The sequence below is a fragment of the Dermacentor andersoni genome, chromosome 9, assembly GCF_023375885.2.
Source record: "Dermacentor andersoni chromosome 9, qqDerAnde1_hic_scaffold, whole genome shotgun sequence".
In the NCBI taxonomy this organism is placed as follows: Eukaryota; Metazoa; Arthropoda; class Arachnida; order Ixodida; family Ixodidae; genus Dermacentor; species Dermacentor andersoni.
Genome location: NC_092822.1, coordinates 51,955,760 through 51,979,735, shown reverse-complemented (window position 1 = coordinate 51,979,735; position 23,976 = coordinate 51,955,760). Strand labels below are relative to the sequence as shown.

Genomic DNA, 23,976 nt, shown 5'->3' with positions numbered 1-23,976 from the left:
GAATTATTGTGGACAATGCTTCAACGAAGACTAATCATCAAGGAAAATATGAGCTTGAAGGAATAATTGCGGCTCTCCGTTTGGAGAAGCATCAAGACTGTTTTGCAGATTTCTCGTGAAAGATATACACGTCAGTATATATGTGCGCCACTTCTTAGTTTAGTGTTTGTATTATGTATGTATGTATGTCCGCGTAAGCTAAATGTATTTCATTTAGCTTACGCGGTAGTTTTGATGTGATTCAGCCAATGCGCTTTTTTGGTGGCTGCACCAAATAACTAAGCAGTGCTTCTGGTGCTGATGACCGCGACGACTCCAATTACGTGCTTGTGACTTGTGTCATGTCGTAGTGTTTGTGTTATCATTTCGTCATTTATTATTTTCATCTTGTTTCCTCCTATTATACATATCTTTCTCAGTTGTTCCGAGACATCTGCTAAGCTGGGAGTAAAGAGGCTTACCTTTCCGCTTTTCTTCACTTATTAATAATAACAAAAATGTTCTATATACTTCAACAATGGAGTCGGCGGAACCAAGCCAGCTCAGTGGTTATACTTGTCGAACAGCTCACGTCTCTCTGTTTCCTGCCAAATATTCCTAGTCTTCTATTTCAGCAGTGTCTTTATGTAGCAGGTTAAATATGGGCAGTGACATAAAATCTTATGGCCACCTACAACTTTTGTGGTTTGCTTTATTTGATTTGATTTTACGAAGTGCTTACATACACTGCATCCGCGCGTTCAAAATAGCGGTCGATCGCGATTGTGGTAATTTTAAAAGTTGCTAACCAGTTGTGTTTTCTGCATAAATTGCCATCCCACTGCCGTGTTCGGATCTCTCTGCGAACTGCACACAAGAAGAAAGTTAGAAAGAAAAATTGCGGATCCCACGTACGTGAAAAAAAATTGGTGTTAAGCGAGGTTTGTCTTTTTCTTTGATGCTCACGCCAATATTAAAGCCACGGTTACGCAATCGCAACTTGAACCAGTCAGAAATGTTTCCACAAATTGCGGCAAACGCAACACAGCATTGTCGTTTTTTTTTCACAAAATGCCCAGTGTCACATTGCCCAGCGGTCCAAGTTGCTGTCTTGATGGCACATAGCCTGCGGAACGAACTTAGTCGCGCATACCCAGTGGCCAAATTTGTTGCGCACGGTGCGCATAATAACACGTGTCCTGTTGCCAGTACTCGGCGGCACATACCTAATAGCTCGAGTCATTTACTCAGCAAGGCAGCCGCAGCAGTCGGCACTAGCAATGGGGCGAAAAGAGGCAAAGAAATCTTCGCTTTAAGAAGGTAAGACGACTCGAGCCTCTCAGTCCCAGTCAGCAGTTCACTCGCGTCCTCGTCATACTTCCCGCAGCGCACGAGCCTCCTATGCCAGACGGAGAAGCTTACTTTCTCGCGTACGGCTGTATTACGGAAAAGCCGGGCGGCAGTGGGAATCCTACTGCGCAGTCATTTATAATACACGCCGTGCTTCCAGACGGAGCGCTGCTCTACATCATCGCCGGCGGCGCTGCAGGAACTCAAGAAGGCCGCCTTTCGAACCCGCCGCATTTTCTTTTCTTTTTTCGTTTTTTTGCTGCTGTCGATTTTGCTGAGGGCTCTACGGCTTTACCGCCGCACTCCCGTTTGCGCGTCCCAGCGCCGCAATGCTTCCTTTCGCTCGCGTTACAGAAAGAAACAAGTAAAAGGAGGGAGACCTTGGGAAGTTGGGCCAGCGCGCGAGCCGTCTTGCGGTAAATGTTGGCGCTGCGCCCGCATTCGGCTCAGTTCTGTGTGCACATTTGTGGCACGACATTCGCAAAAGCTTTCTCGCGTGTGAGAGTGACGGAGAACCGTGATAGCCGGAATGATGATAACGGTGTAAAAGGGCACGACGGCCAAGTAGGATTGCCAACTATAGAGTGGACGAAATCAGGACTGGTGAGAAGGAGGGGCGGAGAGGAGGGGAGGAGGGTGTTTTCTCGATTTGCATCTAGAAAGGGTAACACGGCTTTCCCGTGTGCCACTACAAATAGTGGTAGTGTAATCACTTAGGGTTTACAATAGAAATAGAACTATGACAAAAAAGAACAAAAAAAAAACGCTTTTATGTTTATGACAATTCAACAGAGGAAAAAAGAGAAGAACGTGCAACCGAGTTGTCAGGCATTCTAACAATGAAATATGGTTTGTTGATTGTTGTTCAGTTGGGAAAAAAAGCAAAAGCCGGAACATTTGGCCTTGCAGACTGGGTCAAGTCGGGATTCAGGACTCTTACTCGAAATTCTGGATTGTCTCGCTGAATATGGGATGGTTGGCAACCCTACGTCCATGGCTCCCGGTGGGCACAAACATCGCATTCATAATGTATGCTTTCTGAATCGGGCCCTCTCACAGCGTTGACAATAATACATTAAAAAAATACTCCAATGCATGAAAAGAGAACGGGAGTGTATGCGTATGTTGGTGTGCGTGCGCATCTATGTATGAGTTTCAACATTATTGTCTTAATAGCGTCAAAGCGTTTATCGAATGACGCCAAAAATTTTCGGCTGACGCTGTCGATTCCAGTTGCTTAATTTCAGGCCATTCGGGGGCTGAGTGTCGAACGAAAAAACAAAGTATACAAAGCTCCAATACGCTCCAATACGCTCCACGTGTTCGTTTGAATCTGCATAATTTTCCCGTCTTTCCTAATTCTAGTTTCCGCAAAAATTACAGCGGGGATTTAATACTACTACTCACATCATTAACGCGCTGTTATTGCTCGCCACATACAGTTTCTCGCACACCATGATCACTCTTGTTACCATGAGAGACAGACCACGCCTGCTGCTTCAAACACATTCGAGTACACTCTGTAGTGTACTCGAATGAAAGAGAAAAGTACTCGGGCCATGGCCTTGACCGCGATCCGCCCTGCCTGCCGCAAGAGCAGTGCGGCCCTTTTGGGAGACGGCCGACCTCTGCGACCACCTGTGATTGCGCGGTGAATGCTATGTGCGCATATATCACTTGTTCTATTTTTCCTTCTCCCTTTCCTATTCTGCCCACATCCCCCTCCTATAGTGTAGTGTAGCAAACTAAGTGCACCCCAGTTAATCTCCCTCACTACCTTTCCTTTTCTTTCTCTCTCTCTCTCATGTAACCCTTTCACTCTTATATATCGACTACACTCATAGGCACCACCAGTCTTTACTACCTCATCAAAAGCGGTAAACTCTGCAAATGCATCTCACACATCAGAAAGTAGCGCATCACCTAAGGCGGTTCGAACGTACTTTTCTTAAACAAAATATAAAACAAAGAGGTTTGGTCATTCTATAATGATTACATATTTGTAATAATTATAAGACAATATTGTGAGATAACAAGAAACGTTACGATGTCGAAAACACCCTGTGTCGCAGTTCGCTTCAGTAAATTAGGTCCACACATAATCACAGATACTCTGGAACATAATTGAGACAAAAAAGGCGAGTTCGAAACACGTACACTAGGCCGCTATGCGGTCCCGTATGAGCAGGGGCACATATTATGAAAAGAGAGAGAGATGCAAATGAGAGAAAGGCAGGGAGGTTAACCAGACTTAAAACCTCCGGTTTGCTACCCTGCACTAGGGGAAGGGAAAGGGGAAGTAAAGACGGAAAGAAGAGCGTGACAAAAATAAAAGCGTGAGAAAAAAAAATATGAAAAGGGATGAAATGGGGTCATAATAGTCTAATAGGCCACTGTCACGTAGAAAAGTCAGCAAAGCCTTGACCGACTTTTGCTGCGACGACAGTTCACGTCGGCATTCCAAAACTGACTGTTCTGAAAGTGGCCTGTCGTCAAGGCGTGCCAACGTGGTCGCTAGTGACAGCCGGTGCGCGCTGTACTGAGGACAGTGGCAGAGCACGTGTTCGATGGTCTCCTTGCCGCCGCAGTGTCTGCAAGCCGCGCTGTCGTCCATACCGACTCGGAAGGCGAAGGATCTTGTGTAGGCGACACCAAGCCACAGTCGGCAAAGTACTGCTGTTTCTAGTCGAGAGAGTCCAGATGGGGGTCGAAGTCGAAGGGATGGGTCCAGTCGGTGTAGACGTGTATGTTTTAAGCTTGGTGTGTTCCATAAAGTTTTGATGGCTTCATTTGCAAGCACACGAATTTTCGTTGCGGCGTCTGTTCTTGAGAATGGAATGGAGTCTTGCAAGCCCTCCTCATGTGCAGATCGTGCTGCCGCGTCGGCAAGTTCATTGCCCATTATGCCACAGTGGCTTGGAATCCACTGCAATGTGATGTCGTGTCCTTGCTCGACGAGGTGGTGAAGCAGCAGTCTGATTTCTAGAACTAGTTGTTCGTGGGGTCCTCGGCGTAAGGCAGAAACCAAACAATGAAGTGCAGCCTTGGAGTCAGTGAACACGCTCCATTTCTTGGGTATTTCTTCAGAAATTACACGAAGTGCACAACGAATAGCAGCAAGCTCCGCGGCAGTCGATGTAGTCTGGTGAGAGAGTCGAATCTTTATGGTGGAAGGTTTTGCAGGAAAGATCACCGATCCTGCAGACCCATTCACCGTGGTTGAAGCGTCAGTATACAGATGATGATGATCGTTGTACGTCTCGTACAGCAAGAGCAGTGAAAGCTGCTTGAGTGCTGGAGACGAGAGTTGGGCTTTTGTTCGTATGCCTGGTACGATAAGTCGAACCTTTGCTTGAGCCAAGCACCATGGTGGAAACGGAACTTTCGCTGGAGCTGTATAACCTGATGGAAGGTATGCACGATAGGGCAGGACAGTTTCACAAAAGGAAGCACGTGGTCGATCCTCCGGCAGTGTGGCTAGATGATGGGCAGGGGCTCGAGCAAGGTGTCTTACGTGTGCTCTGAGTGCTTCCATGACTATATGGGTCTTGGCTGGGAAATCGTGTGCAATCGCAATGGTTTCAGCCGTTGACGAACACCACGGCAATCCAAGACACACTCTAAGCGCCTGGGCCTGGACGCTTTCGAGTGTACGGATATTACTTCTGCAGGTGTTGGTCAGCACAGGCAAGCTGTATCGCAAATACCCAAGAAAGAGCGTCCTGTACAGTTGCATCATTGCATGTACTGAAGTACCCCAGACATTTCCTCCAAGAAACTTAAACACATTAGAAATATCCGTCAGGCGCTTCTTTAGGTAGGCCACATGAGGACTCCAGCAGAGGTCGCGATCAATGATTACTCCTAAGAATCGGTGCGTCCTGACATAAGGAATGTTTTGACCGTTGATAGAGACATCGTATGATCTCATTGGCTTCCGGCTAAACGCGACCAATGCGCATTTTTCTGGCGAGATCTTGAGGCCTTGTTCATTTAAGTAGGCCGATGTTGACGTGGCAGCTTTTTGAAGCCTGGCGCGTACTTGCGGCCGTGTCACACCAGATGCCCACACGCAGATGTCATCGGCATACATTGAAATTTTAACTGTGTTCGGAAGTCGTTCCACGAGACCAATGAGTACAAGGTTGAAAAGCGTGGGACTCAAGACACCACCTTGTGGAACTCCGTGGTGCGTATAATATTGCGAGGTTGGGCCAGCTTCAGTGTTAAGAAATAGAGACCGCCTACGTAAATAACTGCGAGTCCAACGATATAATGGACCGCCTAGGCCCACCGATTCCAATGCTTCAAGTATGGCGTCATGAAGAACGTTGTCGTAGGCTCCCTTTATATCTAAGAACATTGCGACAGATAACCTCTTACACGTCTTTTGGTGTTGAACATAGGTTACCAGATCGATAACGTTGTCGATAGAACATCGGTGACGTCGAAAACCAGCCATGGCGTCCGGGTAGATTTCGTAATGTTCAAGATACCACTCAAGTCTGGCGAGGATCATTCGCTCCATTACCTTCCCAACGCAACTTGCCAGCGCAATTGGTCGGTATGAAGTAATCTCTAAGGGAGACTTGCCAGGCTTAAGAAGCGGTACCAGGCGGCTGAGCTTCCAATCTTGAGGAACTTTGCCCTCTTGCCAGGACTCGTTATAGATATGAAAGAGTGCACTTCGTGCCCGTTCACCAAGGTGACATAGCATGCGGTAAGATATGTCATCCGGACCAGGCGACGACGACCGATTACATAGGGCGAGCGCCGCGTCAAGCTCTTGCGTCGTGAAAGGCAGATCCATGCGTGAATCGCGTGAATCTGGAATACGGTTCAATGTAAGCGAACCTGCGCGAGTTGGCTGGCCCGCAATCATAGCACAGAAGTCTTCCGCCACATCAATGTCTTGTCGGCGCTGGAATAGTGCTAGGGCCTTAAACGGGAAACGCTGTTCCGGAACAGAACGTAGACCTCGCACAGTTCTCCATATTTGAGATAGCGGTTTGCGTGGATCTAGCGACGCACAAAATTTCGACCAACGCTGAGCCTCAAGTTTATCCATTCGGCGTTGTATCTTCTTTTGCATTCGCCTGGCTGTTCTGAGATCCTGAATTGACTTAGTGCGTCGATATCTCCTTTCGGCACGACGGCGAATCGCACGAAGCCGCTCCAATTCCAGGTCGAATTCAGAATACCTTGGAGAACACGTAAGTGTGCGCGTGGCCGTCTGTGCCGTTTTCTTAATAGCTTGTTGAAGTCCACAAGAGAGGCCTTTGTGACAAGCGTCCTCAATCTGGGATTTAAAGACAGACTAATCTATTCTTCGTATCGTGGTGAACGTAGACGTGTTGGACATTCCCTTGATCTTGAGGTAAGTGGGGATGTGGTCACTTCCGTGCGTTTCAATGTCCAAAAACCACTTAACATGTGTGGCGAGGCGGTGGGAGACGAAAGTCAAATCGAGGCAGCTGCTGTACGTTATTCCCCGCAGAAATGTTGGACTCGCGTCATTCAGCAGGTGGAGACCATTGTTGGAAGCTAATGAAGCTAGTCGTCTTCCCGTCGCGTTAACCTTTGAGCTTCCCCAAATGGTATGGTGAGCGTTGAAATCCCCGGTGATAATCCATGGACCAGGTTGTGTTTTCAAGATGTCTTCTAGTCTTTTGGTGTCAAATCGACTTGATGGAGATAGATACACCCCCAAGAGTGCAAAGGTGACTTTCCTATTTTTAACAGTCATGCACACATACTGATTGTCGTCATGATGTTGCACCGGTTGGACGACGTAAGTGAGTTCACGGCGAATAAACACGACCACCTTGCTACTTTTGATGTCGCTTGATGAGAATATTGTCTCGTAGCCGGATAGTCTCATTGGATGGGATAATCTTGGTTCACAGATGACAATGATTGGAAAGCGGTTAGTGAGAACAAATTGACGAAAATCGGCGATGCGAGATCTTAGACCTCTCGCGTTCCACTGAAGGATCGACGCTTCTCTGACCTCCTTACGAAATTACTTGTGATTGTCAGTCATGGCTTCACTCAAGGCTTGCTAGGACGGGGCTCAGCGCGTCGAGCACTTGTAGTCCACTACGAGCAGATGGAGTGTCAATGCTTGTCAGCATGGCCCTGATGACATTCACAATGGATCGCAGCACCGGGATCATTTGGCAGTCGACTGTTGAAGCCTCACCGACAGAAGCGGGCTTCGATGGGAGCATCAAGCGTGGAGGCTCCTTAGAAGACTGAGAGCTTGCAAGCGCCGGCCACTCTTCCACGGGGGCAGCATTTTCCGTCGGAGGCCTCCTTGTGCTCTCGGGCGTTCTATTTGAAGATGATGGCGTTGGCGCAAGCGGCGCACGAGCTCCACCCTGTCTTGAGCGTTTCCGTCGATGACGACGTCGACGCCGGATCTTTTCTGAGGCTTCTCTATGTGTTGAGTTATCCCTCACCATTTGCTTCAGAACTTCGAACTTTTTTTTATTCTTGGGCATTCTTTAGACGTCGCTTCATGGGTGCCTTCACAGTTGCCACACCTAAAGTTTGTGGCATGGCAGACATCTACCGTGTGTGACTCCGCGCACCGGGGGCATATTGGGGAGTTTGCGCAGGCGCCCTTAACATGTCCGATCTTAAAGCACTTGTGGCATTGAAGCGGCTTTGGGATAAACCGTCGTACGACATGTCGGAAGTGACCGACCTTTACGTGCGAAGGGATGGAATCCCCCTTGAACACAATCTTCACACAACGGCTGTTGCCAAGTCGGCATACGTGCGTGATGACCATTCCTTCGTATGCCGGTTTGATCAGAATTGGCAGGTCCGAGTTCGAAATAGCCAAGTCAACATCGTAGATCACACCTGCAGTGCAGGCCCCATCCATAGGTATGACCGATCGTACTTTTATGTTGCCCAAATCTGTTATCTGTCGTAGCGTCTCCAGCGTGGTTCCACGGGTTGTGTCGACAGCTAGAACATTCTTTCGTGTGTTCAGCCGGACTTCCTTGATTTCGTTTGGCGCCTTTCCCTCAAGAAAAACAGAGAGAGCTTGCCTGTTCAATACTCGAAGGTTGACAGAAGAATCCACTGGCATGAAGAGGATGGTGTGCGGCCAGCGTTCACTACCTGCCTGCATGGTTGACGTACTCGCTGGTGACGACGCCTTGATAAGCCTCCTTTTAGCCCTTCGGCTCCTCACCGACACGAAGCTGTCATCAGATGAGTCGTCACCTGTGATGGAGTAGACCTCTGTGTCTTCGCTGGTGCTGGACCAGGTGCCTCGTTTCCTTGAGGAACTTGTTAATGTAGTGATCTTGCCAGACGGGCCGGCAATAGGCTCTGCATCCATGGCCACAGGAGTAGGAGTCTCTCTTGAGCGGTCACTGGTGGTTGACCAGGTGCCTTGACTCATAGAAGAGATTGCCGTTGCAGACTTCTGGCAGCACGGGCCTGCGGAACGTTCCGCGTCCATCGCCTCAAGCCAGGACGCGGAAAATGCCCCAGAGACTGATGAAAATTTGACGAAAACTGGCTAGCTGGGACAGATGCGTTCTAGCACTGAGTAACTTCGTCTTCCTCCCCCCTATTAGGAAAGCATGCCTATTAAACTGTACACGCAGAGAGACCAGACAGTTAAAAGCTGGCTTCACCACAAACGATGAGCGAAGACGAGCATTAGACAAATATTAGAAAGAGCACAAATAACTCTTTCGGTCCGTCTCGATAGCTGCGTGTCTATGGCAATCTGCTGCTTAGCACGAGGTCATCGGCTCGATTCCCAGCCACAGCTGCCTCATGTACCGACGAGTCAGTAATGTAAAAAAAAAAAAAACACTCGTGCGGCCTACATTAAGATGCCAGCTAAGGGCATCAAGTTCTCAAACATACATTAAAGCCCTCGCTTGGACGCTTCTCGCGCATCTCGAGATCGCGTCACTGAACTCAAACCTTTTATCGCTAAGTCCGTCTGTTCGGTGAAGTATGCACTGCCTACCATCCCTTTATAGGAGGGCATTAAAAAGAAATGCTCGAATAGAATTCCAGTGCTGGCCACCACACGTCAAATATCTCTTGAAAAAGACTGCAAGAGATCTGGCGTTAACGACAGACCATCGGCGTATGAATCGTAATGCTTTTGACCAAACCCTCTCCAAGATTTTCTCACTCATGCGGTGAACTCATTGAGCAGGTGGTTTCCAAAAAGTGGCGCACATGACGTCACAGGTTACTTCTGACGCCCGCTGTCTCGCGTCATTTTTTTTCATTCATTCATTTCATTAATTTCTCATTAATACATGAATTGTACAAAAAAAAAAGCTGTTGGACCCGTAGCCAAAGGCTAGTGTGGGCCCATATTCAATATGCATATATGAGCAGCTACAAAATTTTGTAAATTTCTACTTCCTAGTAATAAAATTTAAAACAATTAAGCGATCACAAACATATGCAATTACCAAAAAAGTACAGTAAATGATACAAAAAAGTAATAAAGTAATTTTTGATTGGTACAGCTTTTTGACAGCGATTACAAAATTGTTTGCCATTTTTGCTTCATGAAGAATTGAACTCCGAATTTTGGCATTATTAAACTCAGTCAGTCGGTGACCATACGTGTTACGAGAGACAGGTAAGTTAAAATTCATATATTCCTTGTATTACGATTAGGTATAATGAACAAGTCTGGCAGCAATGACTGATTTCAGCGCATAATGTTGCTAGCCAGATTTGCAACTTTCATTTCGGATGCCAGGGAAAATGGTAGTATGCAAAGACGGCTGAATAGCATGGTGTTATCATGTGGGCTTGTGTGCGTTCTAATACGGAAGGCCCTTTTTTATAGGCAGGCGTTGTGCCCCTTCCGGTGGCAGTTGCCAGCTTTCTCCTCGCTTTTCCTTTCCTGTTAACTGTGTATATGTGTATATGTGTTCAAAACAATTAATAATAACATTAATAATAATTTTTGTAGCCAAATAAGCGGATATATGTAGGTTTTATATGTGCCAGTCCATGATTCACAGCAGTAAATCATGTAGCAATGGAAGAGAGAAGAGTAGATAATATTAAGTATGTTAAGATTAAAGTATGCTCTACATGTAATTAGTACATATCAAGCGGAGGCTAATTTCGAACATATACTGGTTATACGCGGTCTCCAGTATAGGTTGCGATCTAATAACACTCCTAAGTATTTTATGATGTCTAATTGCTCAACAGTACCACCTTCGACATAAATCTGCATACTTGTTGTGTCACGTTGAGAATATCGGAAATGGAATACCACGTATTTCGTTTTATCTATGATTAATGTTAATTTATTCCCCTGATAAGTTAATATGAGTGGCTAGTTTTGGAGTTGCCACTCGGCCATCTTCGCCTTGGTCACCCTAATCAAATTGTCCGCGGAAATCAGCTTTGTCCGTGCATCCAGGCTTGTGCACAGCTCCGCTTCTGCTCGTCTGTGGATGAGCGGGGACGTCGTCATACGCCGAAAGCTTTGCCTTTGATTTCGAGCTCATGGGAATACCGCGCTGTTGCAATGCCACAACTTCGCATTCTCGGAGGCCCCGCAAGATCTGACGCACGTTCAAGAACCTTGTCGCCGTGTTGCGAAGCCTTACTACGCTGAATAACAACGAAGCCCCCTGCAGTTACGGCGTAGAGGTTTGTGGGCGCGACCTCCTTTGGCCAGTTCTGTCCAGCATCGGCAAGGAAATAAACCGCTGACATTGGCACTGCGGGTAAATTAAGCTCATTGCATGCTCAGTGTTGCTCCATTTCGGTTCAGTGCACTAAGTAGTTCTACAAACGACCACGTCGGTGAAGGCACTGCCATGGTTGGCGGGATGGTCGGTGGGCTGCGTTCTGTTTCGCTCTGCGTTAAATGATCGCGCACCAAGTTGATAGCTAATTACCGTGTGATTATGGCTACCGATTAGAAAACGTACTAAGCGTCTACCCACATTCTTGTCTTTCTTTTAGTGGCGTCCGCAACACCTTCTTAGACCATCCTGTAACTTTGACAGATCTATCGGCAGCCCACGCTAATTTGTTATGAAAGCGTATCATGCCAGTCCACTTGCGTATCAATTCCCGATGGGCATTACTTCTGCAATCTCGCAGTGTCGCAACGCTCAATCACTAACTTTTTTCCGCGGTTGAAATACTACCCTGTACAGCTAGGCTTAGGTTAACCCGAAAGAGTCGTCACTAGAGCGCAGGGGCGGGAAGTTTGCGATGTGGACTGTGTCTTTTCCTGGCCGCGAAAGCAGCAAGTTGAAGATTTATGACACCGAGAGCCACAGCACCAGCATCCGCAAGACTACAGCACCAAGCTACAAAATGCTCCAACTGGAACGCCTGCCATTTCGCCTCTCTTCCCCTGCACTGTGGGCTTTCCGCAGAGTTCGTTTCGTCGATGCTGCCGAGCTTCGGGTTGTCGATTAATTCACTCTCGCGCAGCATTTTGCCGGATTCCTGACTGTATCAGTTAGGAGAACGTTATGTTTATTTTTTCGCCAGTTACGAAGCTTCCTTTCCGAGCCCCCCGTTTAGTTTTCTACTGTAACTTCGTGATAGCCAGTCAGCGAAGCCAACTTCTCATTTCACTCATGCGGTTAACGAACTCTACGCGTTCCATTTGTGTGCCGCCGAGCGGTGCTCGCAGGTGCCAATTATGGCAGCCGCTGCGCGTTCAGCGAGTTCTTAAATGCGTTGATCTGCAGCCCACGTCGCTGATTGCGTAATTCGATTTACGTATACCCGAGCTTGTTATCACGTAAAACTACGAGGCGGCGCGTTTATTCGAATCTATGCCGTTATTTGCTTTGCAGCATGACTAACGCGAAAGTTGGGAGTCGGCCTAGCTTTGAGAGCGTCGTTAGATGATACGAAAGCTTTGTTGTTCTCGCGGGATGTCGGCGTCGCAACATATTATTTTTGTTATTATTTGACAAGATACGCACCCTTCCGGATATTACGTAAGGGGACCATTAGACAACAGAGCACCGTACGGCACTCGTAGGGTACATACCCAAGCGTAGATAGGAAAAGAGTGAATGGACAATCTTACAAGAAAGAAAAAGAAAGAAACATATTCCCAATCAAGCACTCCGCATGCAATTTCAATAGTTACGTATATTTGGCGTATGAATTCCTTGTTATTCTTATTGGTTCTATATGGATTATATATAAATTCCGTGTAATTTCCGTAAGAATCAATCGGAAGATGTATGAAACAGTTGGACTGTAGGTGGAACGTATCAGTAGGGACGGATAACAATTGTGACGTACGATATAATACATAATATACGCCCATAGAAACGGCATTGGTGGTACCAATGCTTCCATCGCACGAATAAATCGCGCGTAGCAATACCAGAACTTTCACTGGGAAAGCTATTCCTGTCAGACGTGGCGAATAACACAAAAGAAACGGGAATATTTCTGGACAAGTTGGTCGGCGCGTATGTTGGAACGAGATTATAAGTGGCGATGAAAACGAGCCGGCGACCTTCGCTGAAAGATTCCTTTCGGAACAGGCTTGCCGATGCACCACCCCAAGCGAATGCCTGACAAAGAGCACTCATCGACTCCAACTGTATGCTCGTTACCCACGTACTGGTAGCGCTGATTTCCGGTGGACAAAGAGGTCTCGTAAGGTTCGGCACCTGCCTTCGTGGTGCCGCTCCAACCGGCATGAAACCTCGCAAGAGGAGATGCAAGGTTCATTTATTTATTTGTTTATTTAGTGCGACTTGTAAATGTTGTCAGCAAGCATATACTACCAGGTTATCGGTAATTATAAGTTTGCTAAATGAATGAAAGATTATTATTGGTGAAGTGAAGAGAAAGAAAAGGAGGAGGCTGTTGTTGTTATTATCGTTGTTGTCGTCGTCGTCGTCGGCGTCGTTGTTATTGTTGTTGTTTGGTGCAGATACAGGTACGTCTTTGGGTGCATCATCGCGAGACTGGAGAACAAGGCGATTTAACAGGGATAAGCGGGCTAGTTGGTGGTCGTTAATGGAATGCATCATGTAACCGCACAAAAACAAGGGACAAAGAAGGAACACGCCTGTCCTGTGTGTTCCTTCTTTGTCCCTTGTTTTTGTGCGGTTAAATGATGCATTCCATGAACAAGGCGATGCGCACAGCGATGTGCAACAGATCGCAAGACGCGCAGTGCTCAGCGAATGAAACGCGATACTCGGAGTGCGTGGATGCCGCACACTTCGCTGCGCCGCCGGTAGGGGGTGGGGACGCCGGGCTGATGGATTTCTTGTACCACGCGAAAGCGAGAGTGCTTGTGACGCACTGTGACGCACATTCGGCCCCTGCACAATCAACCAGCTCTCACCGGTAACGCAAAAGAAAAAAAAAAAATAAAGCTCGGATCGCGGTGGGATCCGGAGTATCGCGTTTCACTCGCCGAGCACTGTGCAGTCTGCGATCCGTCCCCCCCCCCCCCCCCCATGTGACTCTGCCAAACCTTACCAATCACAAACTGAGTCTGCGTCGGTTAAGCACTCAGCATATTAAAGCAGTTCTGAGTGCTCCTGCCTGTGCACTTTTATATGGCATAAGAAACATGAGTATCAGCGTAGAGCCACGGCGTGGGAGCCGGCAGCCTTGTCATGATCTGATCTCGCGATATTTCCGAAAGTGATGCCCTTTAAATGTCATAGAAGATAATGCGGGCTGTGATGAGAAGGGTGACCCGAGTCAAATTATGTTGATGCAGACGACGGTAAGTTATTGAGCAATTGATGCGAGAACGAGCCCTTGAATGCTCACGAAAGGCAACAATAAAAATTAAAAAAAAAACAAGAAAAGACACAACAGAGAAACAGGTTTGTGAATATTGTTATAGGGCTGAAAAAGCACGCAGTATTGGTGTTTGTTTACGTTAGAGACTCCCCCTCTTTTCGTGGTCTGTTCGATCTTCGGGTATTGGCCTATTATCAAAATCGGGTTGGATAGGAATAAATAGGGTAATGTATAAGCTATTTAGGTCACGGAAGCGAGCAAAATATAAATGCTGCTTAACGTGCCATCGGAAATCGCGTCATGAACAACGCCATTCTGAGAGAAGGTAATCGGGGCCAGTAAAAAAAAAAAAAAGAAAATGGCAGATGCATTTAAGACTGCTTAACGTGTGGGAGTCCGAAAGCATTATACCGTTTGTAGACCTTGGAACGCCATGAACGCGCGCATGTTATAAACTCATGACGTGGCCCCACCTCCTCCCCATTGGCTGCACCGTCACGTGCCCAACGACACCTGCACTAGGCCACACCTTTACTCAGCCAGAACCGTGGAATCGCGCTGGCGTTGGCGAAAGCGTGCTGGGCTCGCACCTCGGAGGCCCGGGCTCGATTCCCACCCCGACCGAAATTTATCAGATTTTCGCTTCAAGGCCTTCAATTTACTTAAATACAGAAGCCTCTAATTTGACGACAATTCGACCCTTTTTGACGTGTCTTTACTGTTTGCGCCGTCGACCATTTTTGGTACCATCTTTCGGTCACGCCGACACCGCCTGATTTTCGCGTTATAGGGCATATAAAGCTTTCGCATAAAAACATAATCTTTCCGTACCCCACGTAAACCAGTAGATCGGTCAACGAGAGTTTCCTCAGTGCCAATAGTTTGTGGCTTTGAACAGCGAATACGAGTAAAAATCCATGTTCAGTTTGACACAATGTTCTGTACATGAGTCCAGAAAGCCAGGAAAGGTAAACATGCACACAGTTACATAACTCAACAAAGAAAGTTCAAGAATCTTTAGAACGCGCTGAACCTGACAGGGCCCGTAAAAATATGTCTTTAGTTTTTGCGTCCGGTGAAAGACAAGTAAAATGAACAAAGTGGCGATAGGTAACTCACCGCGACTGTGGCGACGATATCGTATAGGATTTTATGTGATGAGCTCAGTCACGTGGCCGCGCACTCTGCTTTCCCGAATTGGCCTATATCATTCACGATATGCGGAACGCCTGCCGCCGCGTACAAACTTGCATCATTATCCGACTGCGCGCGAAGTACCCACCGCCAGATAAGGATCTAAGCAGAGAGGATGCTGTTGCATGGCGACAACTGCAGACGGCTACTTTCCCGAATCTAAACCTTCTCACTAAAATTTTCCCTACACAGTATGAGGCTAAGTGCCCATGGTGCGGAGAGAAACCAGATCTATACCACATATCATGGGCCTGTCAAAATATTGAGTCCCCAACTATCTATAAAATTAAAAACCCGAGTGCGGAACAGTGGGAGAGTATGCTTTCCAGCGTAAGCTTGAACGGCCAAAAGCGCCTAGTAGAGCGAGCTCGCGGGTTGGCCATACTCAGTGGAGCCTTGGACTACGGCACCAACCCTGTGATTGCAGACAGAAGAATCCATCAGAAGACGGAAGAGGCCGTCTGAAGCCGCGAAGATCTCTTTTCTAGAGCCCAATAAATGTTTTCCGATCCGATCCGATCCCCGGAAAATGCTCGCTTGACGTTTGACACGGATGAACCTTACAGGAGCACTTGGCAACGTGAATTCTCCGGCGCCCATAGCAGAGATCCTCTCTTAACCGACAAAAAAAAAAAAAAAAAAAAGCGGCTGATCCAGCGCACTTGTTGGAATCTACGTTAAGCGGAGCTTTCTTGGACATTTTCGCATTCATGTTAGGCAAAGAGATATACAGTGAACGCAGCTGTATTTTATTTCCACCTTATGTAGTTGGGTTTCCAGCGCAGCTGTAAGTAAGGCCACCCCGCTACGTATTTTAGGCGAGACACCGACACCAGACCGTGAGGTAGAAGCGAGGAAGCTAGGTGTCTGTCACGCGAGAGCATTCTCAGGTTACCGAGATTGCACTGCCTCCGGGATCGGCTCCCGTTGCAAACTGCGTCAAAACTCTTTGCGTGGACGACTATCGTGTAGTGGTGTCGGAACCGGCCCAGCGAGTCGCCAAGTTTTGTGCATGTCCTCTAGGATCGGGTCAGTTCGCTCAGCGAGAAACTGAACAGCGCCCACGGCAAACCCCGGGGAAGTAGGCAAAGAACGCTATCGGAAAAGACTCGTATGTCCTGTACCATAATCATATTTGATCGTATGGGTTTATACGGGAACAAATAGGTTTTTGTATAGCATACAATGGGGAACATATGGCATTGTCGATACGGGGTGTTCGGGATTTTTCGATAGAGTAAGAAGTTTCGCAAAGTAATGTTAAATGTTGGCGGTAACCACGATATCTCTGTCAAGACGTCACCGGTCCGGGTCGCCAGCCTCATGACCGCTAGTGCATGCCCCCCCCCCCCCCCCCGCCTTTTGTTTATTACATAAATATAAGCTTCATACTAATGATACAGAAAGCACAGTCACTTATGGGCGTACCATGTATATGGTTCAAGAAGGGAAGCCTGACTGTATGTTTTTATTCAACGCTCACTTGAGTATTGGATGCTCGCATCCATATTGGACACTCGCCTGGGTTATGAGTGAGTTTTTGTGGAGGGGGCCCTTAGCTCTAGGGCACTCCACGGTCGTGGCTAGGAGATCCAATATATCGCTTCGGTGCGTCAAATAACGAAACCAGTAGCAGCATCTCCTCAATTCCAGCGTTACATAAGAGAGTCCCCAGGCCAAAAATATGCCAGGTTATGAATTCTCGTAATGTCATGTGGAAGCATTGCTACTAAAAGAAAAAAAGAGCTACGAAGAACGTCACAAAGGTTAAACATCATAACAAGAAGGAAAAAAGGCGGACTATTTCTTCTCCATAAAACGTGGTATTCGTAAACGCATTTGGTTTCTTCTGAAAGCGGACGCATTCTTGTTTCTTTTCTCTTTTTTTTTCTGTGGATCTTGTGCACGTGTTCGGGAGAATTGTGTTTGGAATGTTCCGCTCACGACGGAACTCCCTTGTACCTCCACAGTACCCTTTCCATTTTTGTGAACTGTCCAGGAACGTTTGTTCTTGTGTGTGTTTGTGTGAAGTTTAACACTGATACAAGGATTTGCCTCTTACCTGCGCTTCTGTCACTCGCTTCATTTTGTGCACACCTGTTGTGCGCGTGTGCGAACTTTCGAACTGAAGTCACTTCGCTTTTCTCTTTTTTTATCTTTGCTAATGACATTTGCGTCATATTGTGCACCTCTCTTGTGGCGGTCTCCTGTTACCAGGGACACTAGGCGCAAGGTGTTTATGGAGGACAAAGAAACGCCGAATGTTGCGGAGGACTCTTATCCGTTGCATAACGCACAAAAGTGCGCCATTTCATTGTTGCGGCACCTGACTAAAACAGGGCTCCATGCAATCATTTGACGGATTTTGCATTTTTTTGTACATACGCCTTGTGGCATGTCCACCGACAAATAATAATAATAATAATAATAATAATAATAATAATAATAATAATAATAATAATAATAATAATAATAATAATAATAATAATAATAATAATAATCATTATTGACTCTTAAAAGGCCTCTGTTGTGGTGTTACATAAGGGGGGACCATACATGAGAAAAACAAACGTTGAAACCGTCATGACTGAAGAAAAAAATAACAACAATAACATTCAGAAGGGTAAAGAAGGTGTAACGAAATGACAGTTAAACAGAGAAAGTAATAACCAATGCACTCAAAAAAGTGCGATGCAGTAAAAATAAGTCAAGTACGTTAACCATAAATACTCAGAAAGTTCGTTAGTATGTTTCGAAACATGGTAGGGTTATGTTCTATTACTACGCGGTCAGGCAAACTATTTCATTCTGCAATAGCTACCGACAAAAAAGAGTTATTGAAGGATTTAGTAGAGCCGTGAAGACGTTGAATACTGAGGTTGTTTGAGAGTTCGAGATTTAAAAAGAAGGAGTATCTTAAGTCAAAAAAGAGGTACATCGGGCCCCGCCTATCAGCGGAAAACACATCCTTGAGCACACATACTTAAAAAAAAAGAGAGAGAGAAGAAATGAGGCTGCAGATATTGCCATTTTATACGCGACTGCGCCTAGATACCGGCACCCGTTCTCCGACGTCCTTTCACGTACGAGCTTCTGCGGAGAAGCCTTTCGATTTCTTTTCGCCCGAGAAAGCTGCGGAAACAGCGCTGACCGACGGTTTCCAAAACTTCCGCGTCCGCTTCTCCTTACAGCTTCGCCGTCGTCTCTGTCTCTTCTTCTCTCTCTATAGATATAGCTCTTGGTCCACGACGACAGAACTCATTTCCCGGGCCTCGCCTTTCCTCGCAATTTTGGCCTCGCCCTCTCTATAGCGGGGGGCGCACCCCGGAGGGAGGAATTCGACCCGCCTCGAGCCTGAGGCACGCGAGTAGTGTGTGATCGATGCGCCCCCGTAATCCCGGCGACTCGAGACGCGAATCCTTCCCGCCTCCGGGAATGAGCACGCCAGACAAAGACCGCACACCAAAGCGCACACACCGGTCACGACTCTCTTCCTTTCTCTCTTTCTAATATTCTTGTACTTGAGGGAGTATGTAACCGGACAAATAGAGAAAAATGCCAAACGCCCAGAAATGAAAAATCTAACAAGAAGAAATAACTATGTACACTCCGTGGGAAAGAAAAATGATGACTGCCGATGCGACGCCGCAACGCCGAATCTGCAGACGCGAGCGTATCGAACGCGGCTGGGGAGGTTCTCGTGTTTGAGAGGTGAGCAAACACTTGTGTCGAGGACTAGACGTTAGTTAGGTGACTTCGACGTGTTCAGATGCGAAGGTGAAGCACGCTTGCAGGGGCAGTACTTTATTTTTCGCCTTTTCTGGTTAGGTAGCGGTATGGAATACAGAACGTGATCACGCTTACCCCACACTACGCTACAGGAAGGATAATCGAAGCCGGCGTCGATGCTGAGGCAACTTGTACATCTAGTTACGTCCACACGCGATGAAGCGGTGGACAGGAGGGGGGCAAATGCGAGACACGTTTTAATCATGTGTAGTGCCTGCGGGTTTCGAAGCGCCCGCAAGTTAAGCGTTATGGCAGAGACAGGTCTGACCAGGTATGACACAACGACGGGGAACTGAGCAAGTCCGTTAGGGATTCGGGACATGAAAAGGCGGGCGTACAAGAGACGGGCGGATATAAAGGTAACGAGAAGGCCAGGATGAAAACAAGAACGCATTCGTGAAAGATAACCACAATAGGCATTGCTGGATTATTTCTTGCTTTCATACGATTAATAAACACATGTGGCAGTCAATCGAGAGAGCGGAAAAATCCGATCACATGTCGTGGTCGGCGTCATCGTCCCAGCAACGACCATCATTGTCACTAATGTCGTCGTGATAAAGTCTTTTGTTTCGAATACTGTTCGCCATCTTAAACAGGTTGGCAAGGAAAACTTGCATATTACATTCAAACTTAAACTAAATGTGAACAGGCACTGTAGAAACGAGCTGTACACGCGTGACGTGATGTACTAAGCACGACAGGATGAATTCACGGACATGTAATGCCCCTATCGTGCCTAAACTTACTCCATTCCACTGACAAATACAACAGCAATTGTCAGAAGTGGAGCAAATACTGTGATCGGGCCCGGCTGAATTTCTGTCGCAACATGCCACCTTATTTTTTTTTCATGCAGCCAAATATCGTCGAGCAAGTATTTTTTTCAACAAAGAATGGAAAGGCTGTCACAGTTGGCGAAGGTATCTACGTGCTGGACATAATTTTTCTCAGCCCCCAAACTAGCGCGTCAAGCAGAGGAACCCTTTCGAACAAAAATCGTCACTGACAGTCCCGATGGAGCCTTCGAAGAATCATTCTACCGATAGCACTGGCAGCCGAGGGGTTCGTTTATTAAATAACTAAACAGAAAATAGCGTTGACCGCTCGCAAAGTTTCGCGGCGCATACTGTGAGAGCCAGCCATCGAACAACTGAGCCATTGGCCATTCACTCATGGATACCTTCCGCATATTAATCCTTCGATCGATGTCATTGCCACGTCTTCCTTCCGTAATTCTTTTAGCAACTCAGTATTGACAAACCTTTCGCTTCTTCTGGGGTACAAATTTCCATTTATTAGAGTCTTCTATGCCACGTTATTCGCTAAGATGGGACGAAGGATCAGTGTCAATTCAAAGAATAGTGTCTCTCGGATACGAAGGATCTGTGAGTAAAACTTTCCTGTCCTTTATTGTTCAGTCTCGGATCTCAGAAAATGCATAAGAACACCACTTCAATATACTGCAAAGCTTTCGTCCACAACATCGATGGCCGCAGAGGCTTCGCCCGAGTCCTTTGCTGCAATGCACCGAAGTGCCATCCACAGGAGCCGGAGCAAACGAGAAGATTCCGCGCTCTTTCCCTACACACTCGTAGACACTGCCGGAAAAGGAACGCGCTTCATGCTGTAGTGCACGCGCCAGCGCGGCCTTGAAAAAACATGGCGTCCGCGGCACGACGCTACGCTAGCTGTGCTTGTCGTCTGCACCGCATCGTGCAGAGCCCACGCGAATCCATCCGATGGCAAATGAAAAAAAGATAAGGAAGTCCCGACAGAATGAAGGTATCAGACGTCCACCCACGCCGTCTGTCATATCGTACCATATATAAAGGATAGGGCGCCGGCGCTAGTTACGGAAACGAAAGAAAAAAAAAGAGAGAGAGAGCGCGAAGAGAAGAAAAAGAAAGGAGGAGGGCGGCAGCCAGGCAGGCACCAGCGCCCGCAGCTTACCGTGTGATGCCGTCTACGCCGCCACATCATCCCGCCGTCGCCGCCGTCGTGATGTGCAACACGTAGCCGGTCCCTACTGCCCCCTACGACACACGGGCTTGCGCCGACGGTCGCGCGCAACAGACTACTACGGCTGCGCGCCCCTGCCGTCGCCGGCCGGGCCAGGGTCGAAGCCAGGAGGGGAGGGTTGAGAACGCTCTCCCTTTCTCTCTCTCGCTCACTCGCCCCATCCCACGCTTTCCTTCCCTCGCCTAACTCCCTTCCCCCGGCTCCCACGTCGATCCTCTCTGACGCCGACTCTCACCCTCCGTTCCGGGTGAGATCCATTTCCAGGCGTCCAGGGTGGGAAAGGCGACCGGCGAGCCTGGCAGAGAAGTCTTTTCTTTTTGCTCTCTCCCTCTCTGGTCTTCTTTCGTAGGAGCGCGTTCGCGCCCCAGCTCTCGGACGGCGAAGGCCAATGCCAGGCCACGGCGCGGCGATCAACACAATACTGCTCGCCGCCGCAACGCGCTCTCCGTCCGATGCCTCTCCATCTCTGCGGAGAAGTGCGACGCCGTTGTTGCAACAAGTGCCGCTCCAGGCTCTCTCCTTAACCCCCTTTCTCCTCCACCCTCGCCTCTCCGTCACTCTCAGCCTCGCCTCCTCATTTGAAGCTCTCTCCCTTTGCTCTTCTTCATTTACATATCGGTCTCACCCTTCTCTCTCTTTCTCTCTCTCTCTCTCTGTGTTTTTTTTACTTGTGTGTTGTTTCGAATTAACGGCAGGTCTTAAATGCATAGCAAAGCACCGGTGGTTGGATCGTTTTCTTGTCGTGGCCTGAAGCGCACGCAACCCACACTATTGCTGCGTAAAAATACCTCGGCATCCTGCGAGGCTCGCTCGTATTGCATGCAGCCTGCCGTTTTAATCGCGTTACGAGGGATAGCGGGCGGGTGTTTTAATCATTAATCAATTACCGCGCACTCGTCGAGGTGTGAGTGCCCGGCAACTTGTTGCATGATTGATTATCGCTCTTCCTTTTTTTTTGTTTCGCTTTCTTTTTTTCCTAATGTCAGCCTGGAATTTATTCCGTGGAGGAGCTTCATTTAGCGGCAACAGGGGGCTGAAATGGCGATACAATCTATATTTATTATCGGTGTCCTCCACTTTGCTATCCAACTGCGTAGCAGTTGCTTAAAAGGACTACACTGAATTAGGTAGCTGTGCGCGCAATCTCCTTTATTCCTATGCAACCCTTCGCATTGCTGACTAACTAGTAGCGGCAAAGTTTTCGTGCAGCTTCTCTGGAGTGCTGCTTGTGTAATCGCCAATTATCAGTAATACTCGCAACGTCATTTCATCCAACTCGCGAACTATTTTGGCACTGGGCTATATATATATATATATATATATATATATATATATATATATATATATATATATAGACGAGAAGGCACATATAGACTACCCTCACGCAACACTACTTGCAACAACAATCTTAAATTTCTAAACTAGGCCGTACTTTACACTTCATACTCGTCAGGATACAGACCGCGTGGAAGCAGCCAGTTGTGTACAAGAGAGGGACAATAAATCCTAGCCAGAAAACAGCATTACTAAAGACATTAGCTCCGTAACGTGTCATCACCGCCAGCGCAGAGAATCTAACTATTTAAGGGACTACACTATCGATGGTTTGCTTGTGCATGATTCGCCAAGTGCGTCGACATGCTCAGCCTCTATGATTATGTGATTAACCTCGCCGTTATATCTTCCATAGCATAATAGTATCATCAAATCATGGGCGGTAACCAAACACCTGAGAATGGATTGCAAGAAATCCTTCAGGTGGCAGCTTCTTCACCTTGTTGTTGTGCCCTCTTCACCACTCGTTCATACATCAGCTGGTCTGGCCAGTATAGTATATTCCGCAGTAAAACATAATGTGGTAAGTTACAAAAGTCCTGTAATTAACAAACTGTTTCTAATTTCTTCTCTTTTTTTTTGCACAGTCACTTTTTTCTGCTCTTGCCGGATAAGTTTACCTGCAAAGGCTTCCTACTTTATTACTTAAGAACAGCGCTACCGACACAGGACAAAGAACGAGAATAGGGACACGTTGTTTGTCCTGTGTCGTTAGTGCCATGTTTAAGTAATGTGGAAAGCCACCAACTTGCCTAATCTGCCATTGTTCTACAGCTCACTTCATGCATTGTTGGGTGCTGAAAAGACAACCCTTATATTATCCCGGAGTGCTTCTTTCCTGTGGCTCTGCGAACGTTGATGGATGTAAGGAATTACGGCAATGTTTTTTTTTTTTTTGGTTGGCACGGGCACTACTAAACCCTGACATTTCGCCAACTGCCCGCGACTCGTCGGAGCACACCACGCTGACAGTTGTACTGTTCAACACGTAACGTCAGATTCTGGGACGTCTTAGTAACTATCGTGTTGACACTCGTGCTACTCAACTGTGACGTCAAGCTGAGCTTTTTGTACCCTGAAGATGTGGCATAAAATAAGCGGTTGGAGGGGTGACGTCGATAGCTTACATAGACTACAGCTGATGTTGCATGCGAACGTAACTTTGCCTATATAAACTATTAGTTTGTTTCTGGATTAATTTTTCTTCCTTTTCTTTTTTTCTTCTTTTTTAGTTAGATTCCTGATAGTCTTCGCGCACGTACCTGAGGACTGCCGAATGTTATGTTTGTTATTTGCAATAATAAAAAATTAGTTGTTACCTTTATTTTGTTAAATACTGGCTTGTTGTGTCATATTTAGTACTTACTTGTTCTATAAGGAAAGGAGCAGTCATTGCTTTATAAAGGCACAAGCATCTCCCAAATATTATATATTTAAGAAAAGTCAAGTCCGCTCCGCCCTGCGAAAGCGGATGACCAGCGGAGCTGTAAACATTTAGGTAAAAAAACTTGTGGCTGATAACAGAAGAAGGCTTTA

At 47.1% G+C, this 23,976-nt stretch overlaps 1 protein-coding gene across 2 annotated transcripts in view; it reads right to left on the bottom strand.

Moving 5' to 3' along the window:
* Fife (regulating synaptic membrane exocytosis protein fife) overlaps positions 1 to 21,412 on the bottom strand; it is a 209,729-nt gene extending 188,317 nt beyond the window's left edge. For both annotated transcript variants that reach the window (XM_055069086.2, XM_050175868.3), the window contains exon 1: positions 21,037 to 21,412. The gene's annotated coding sequence lies outside the window, so the exon portion shown is untranslated. The remainder of the gene's footprint in view (positions 1 to 21,036) is intronic.
* Between the last annotated feature and the right edge of the window lie 2,564 nt (positions 21,413 to 23,976).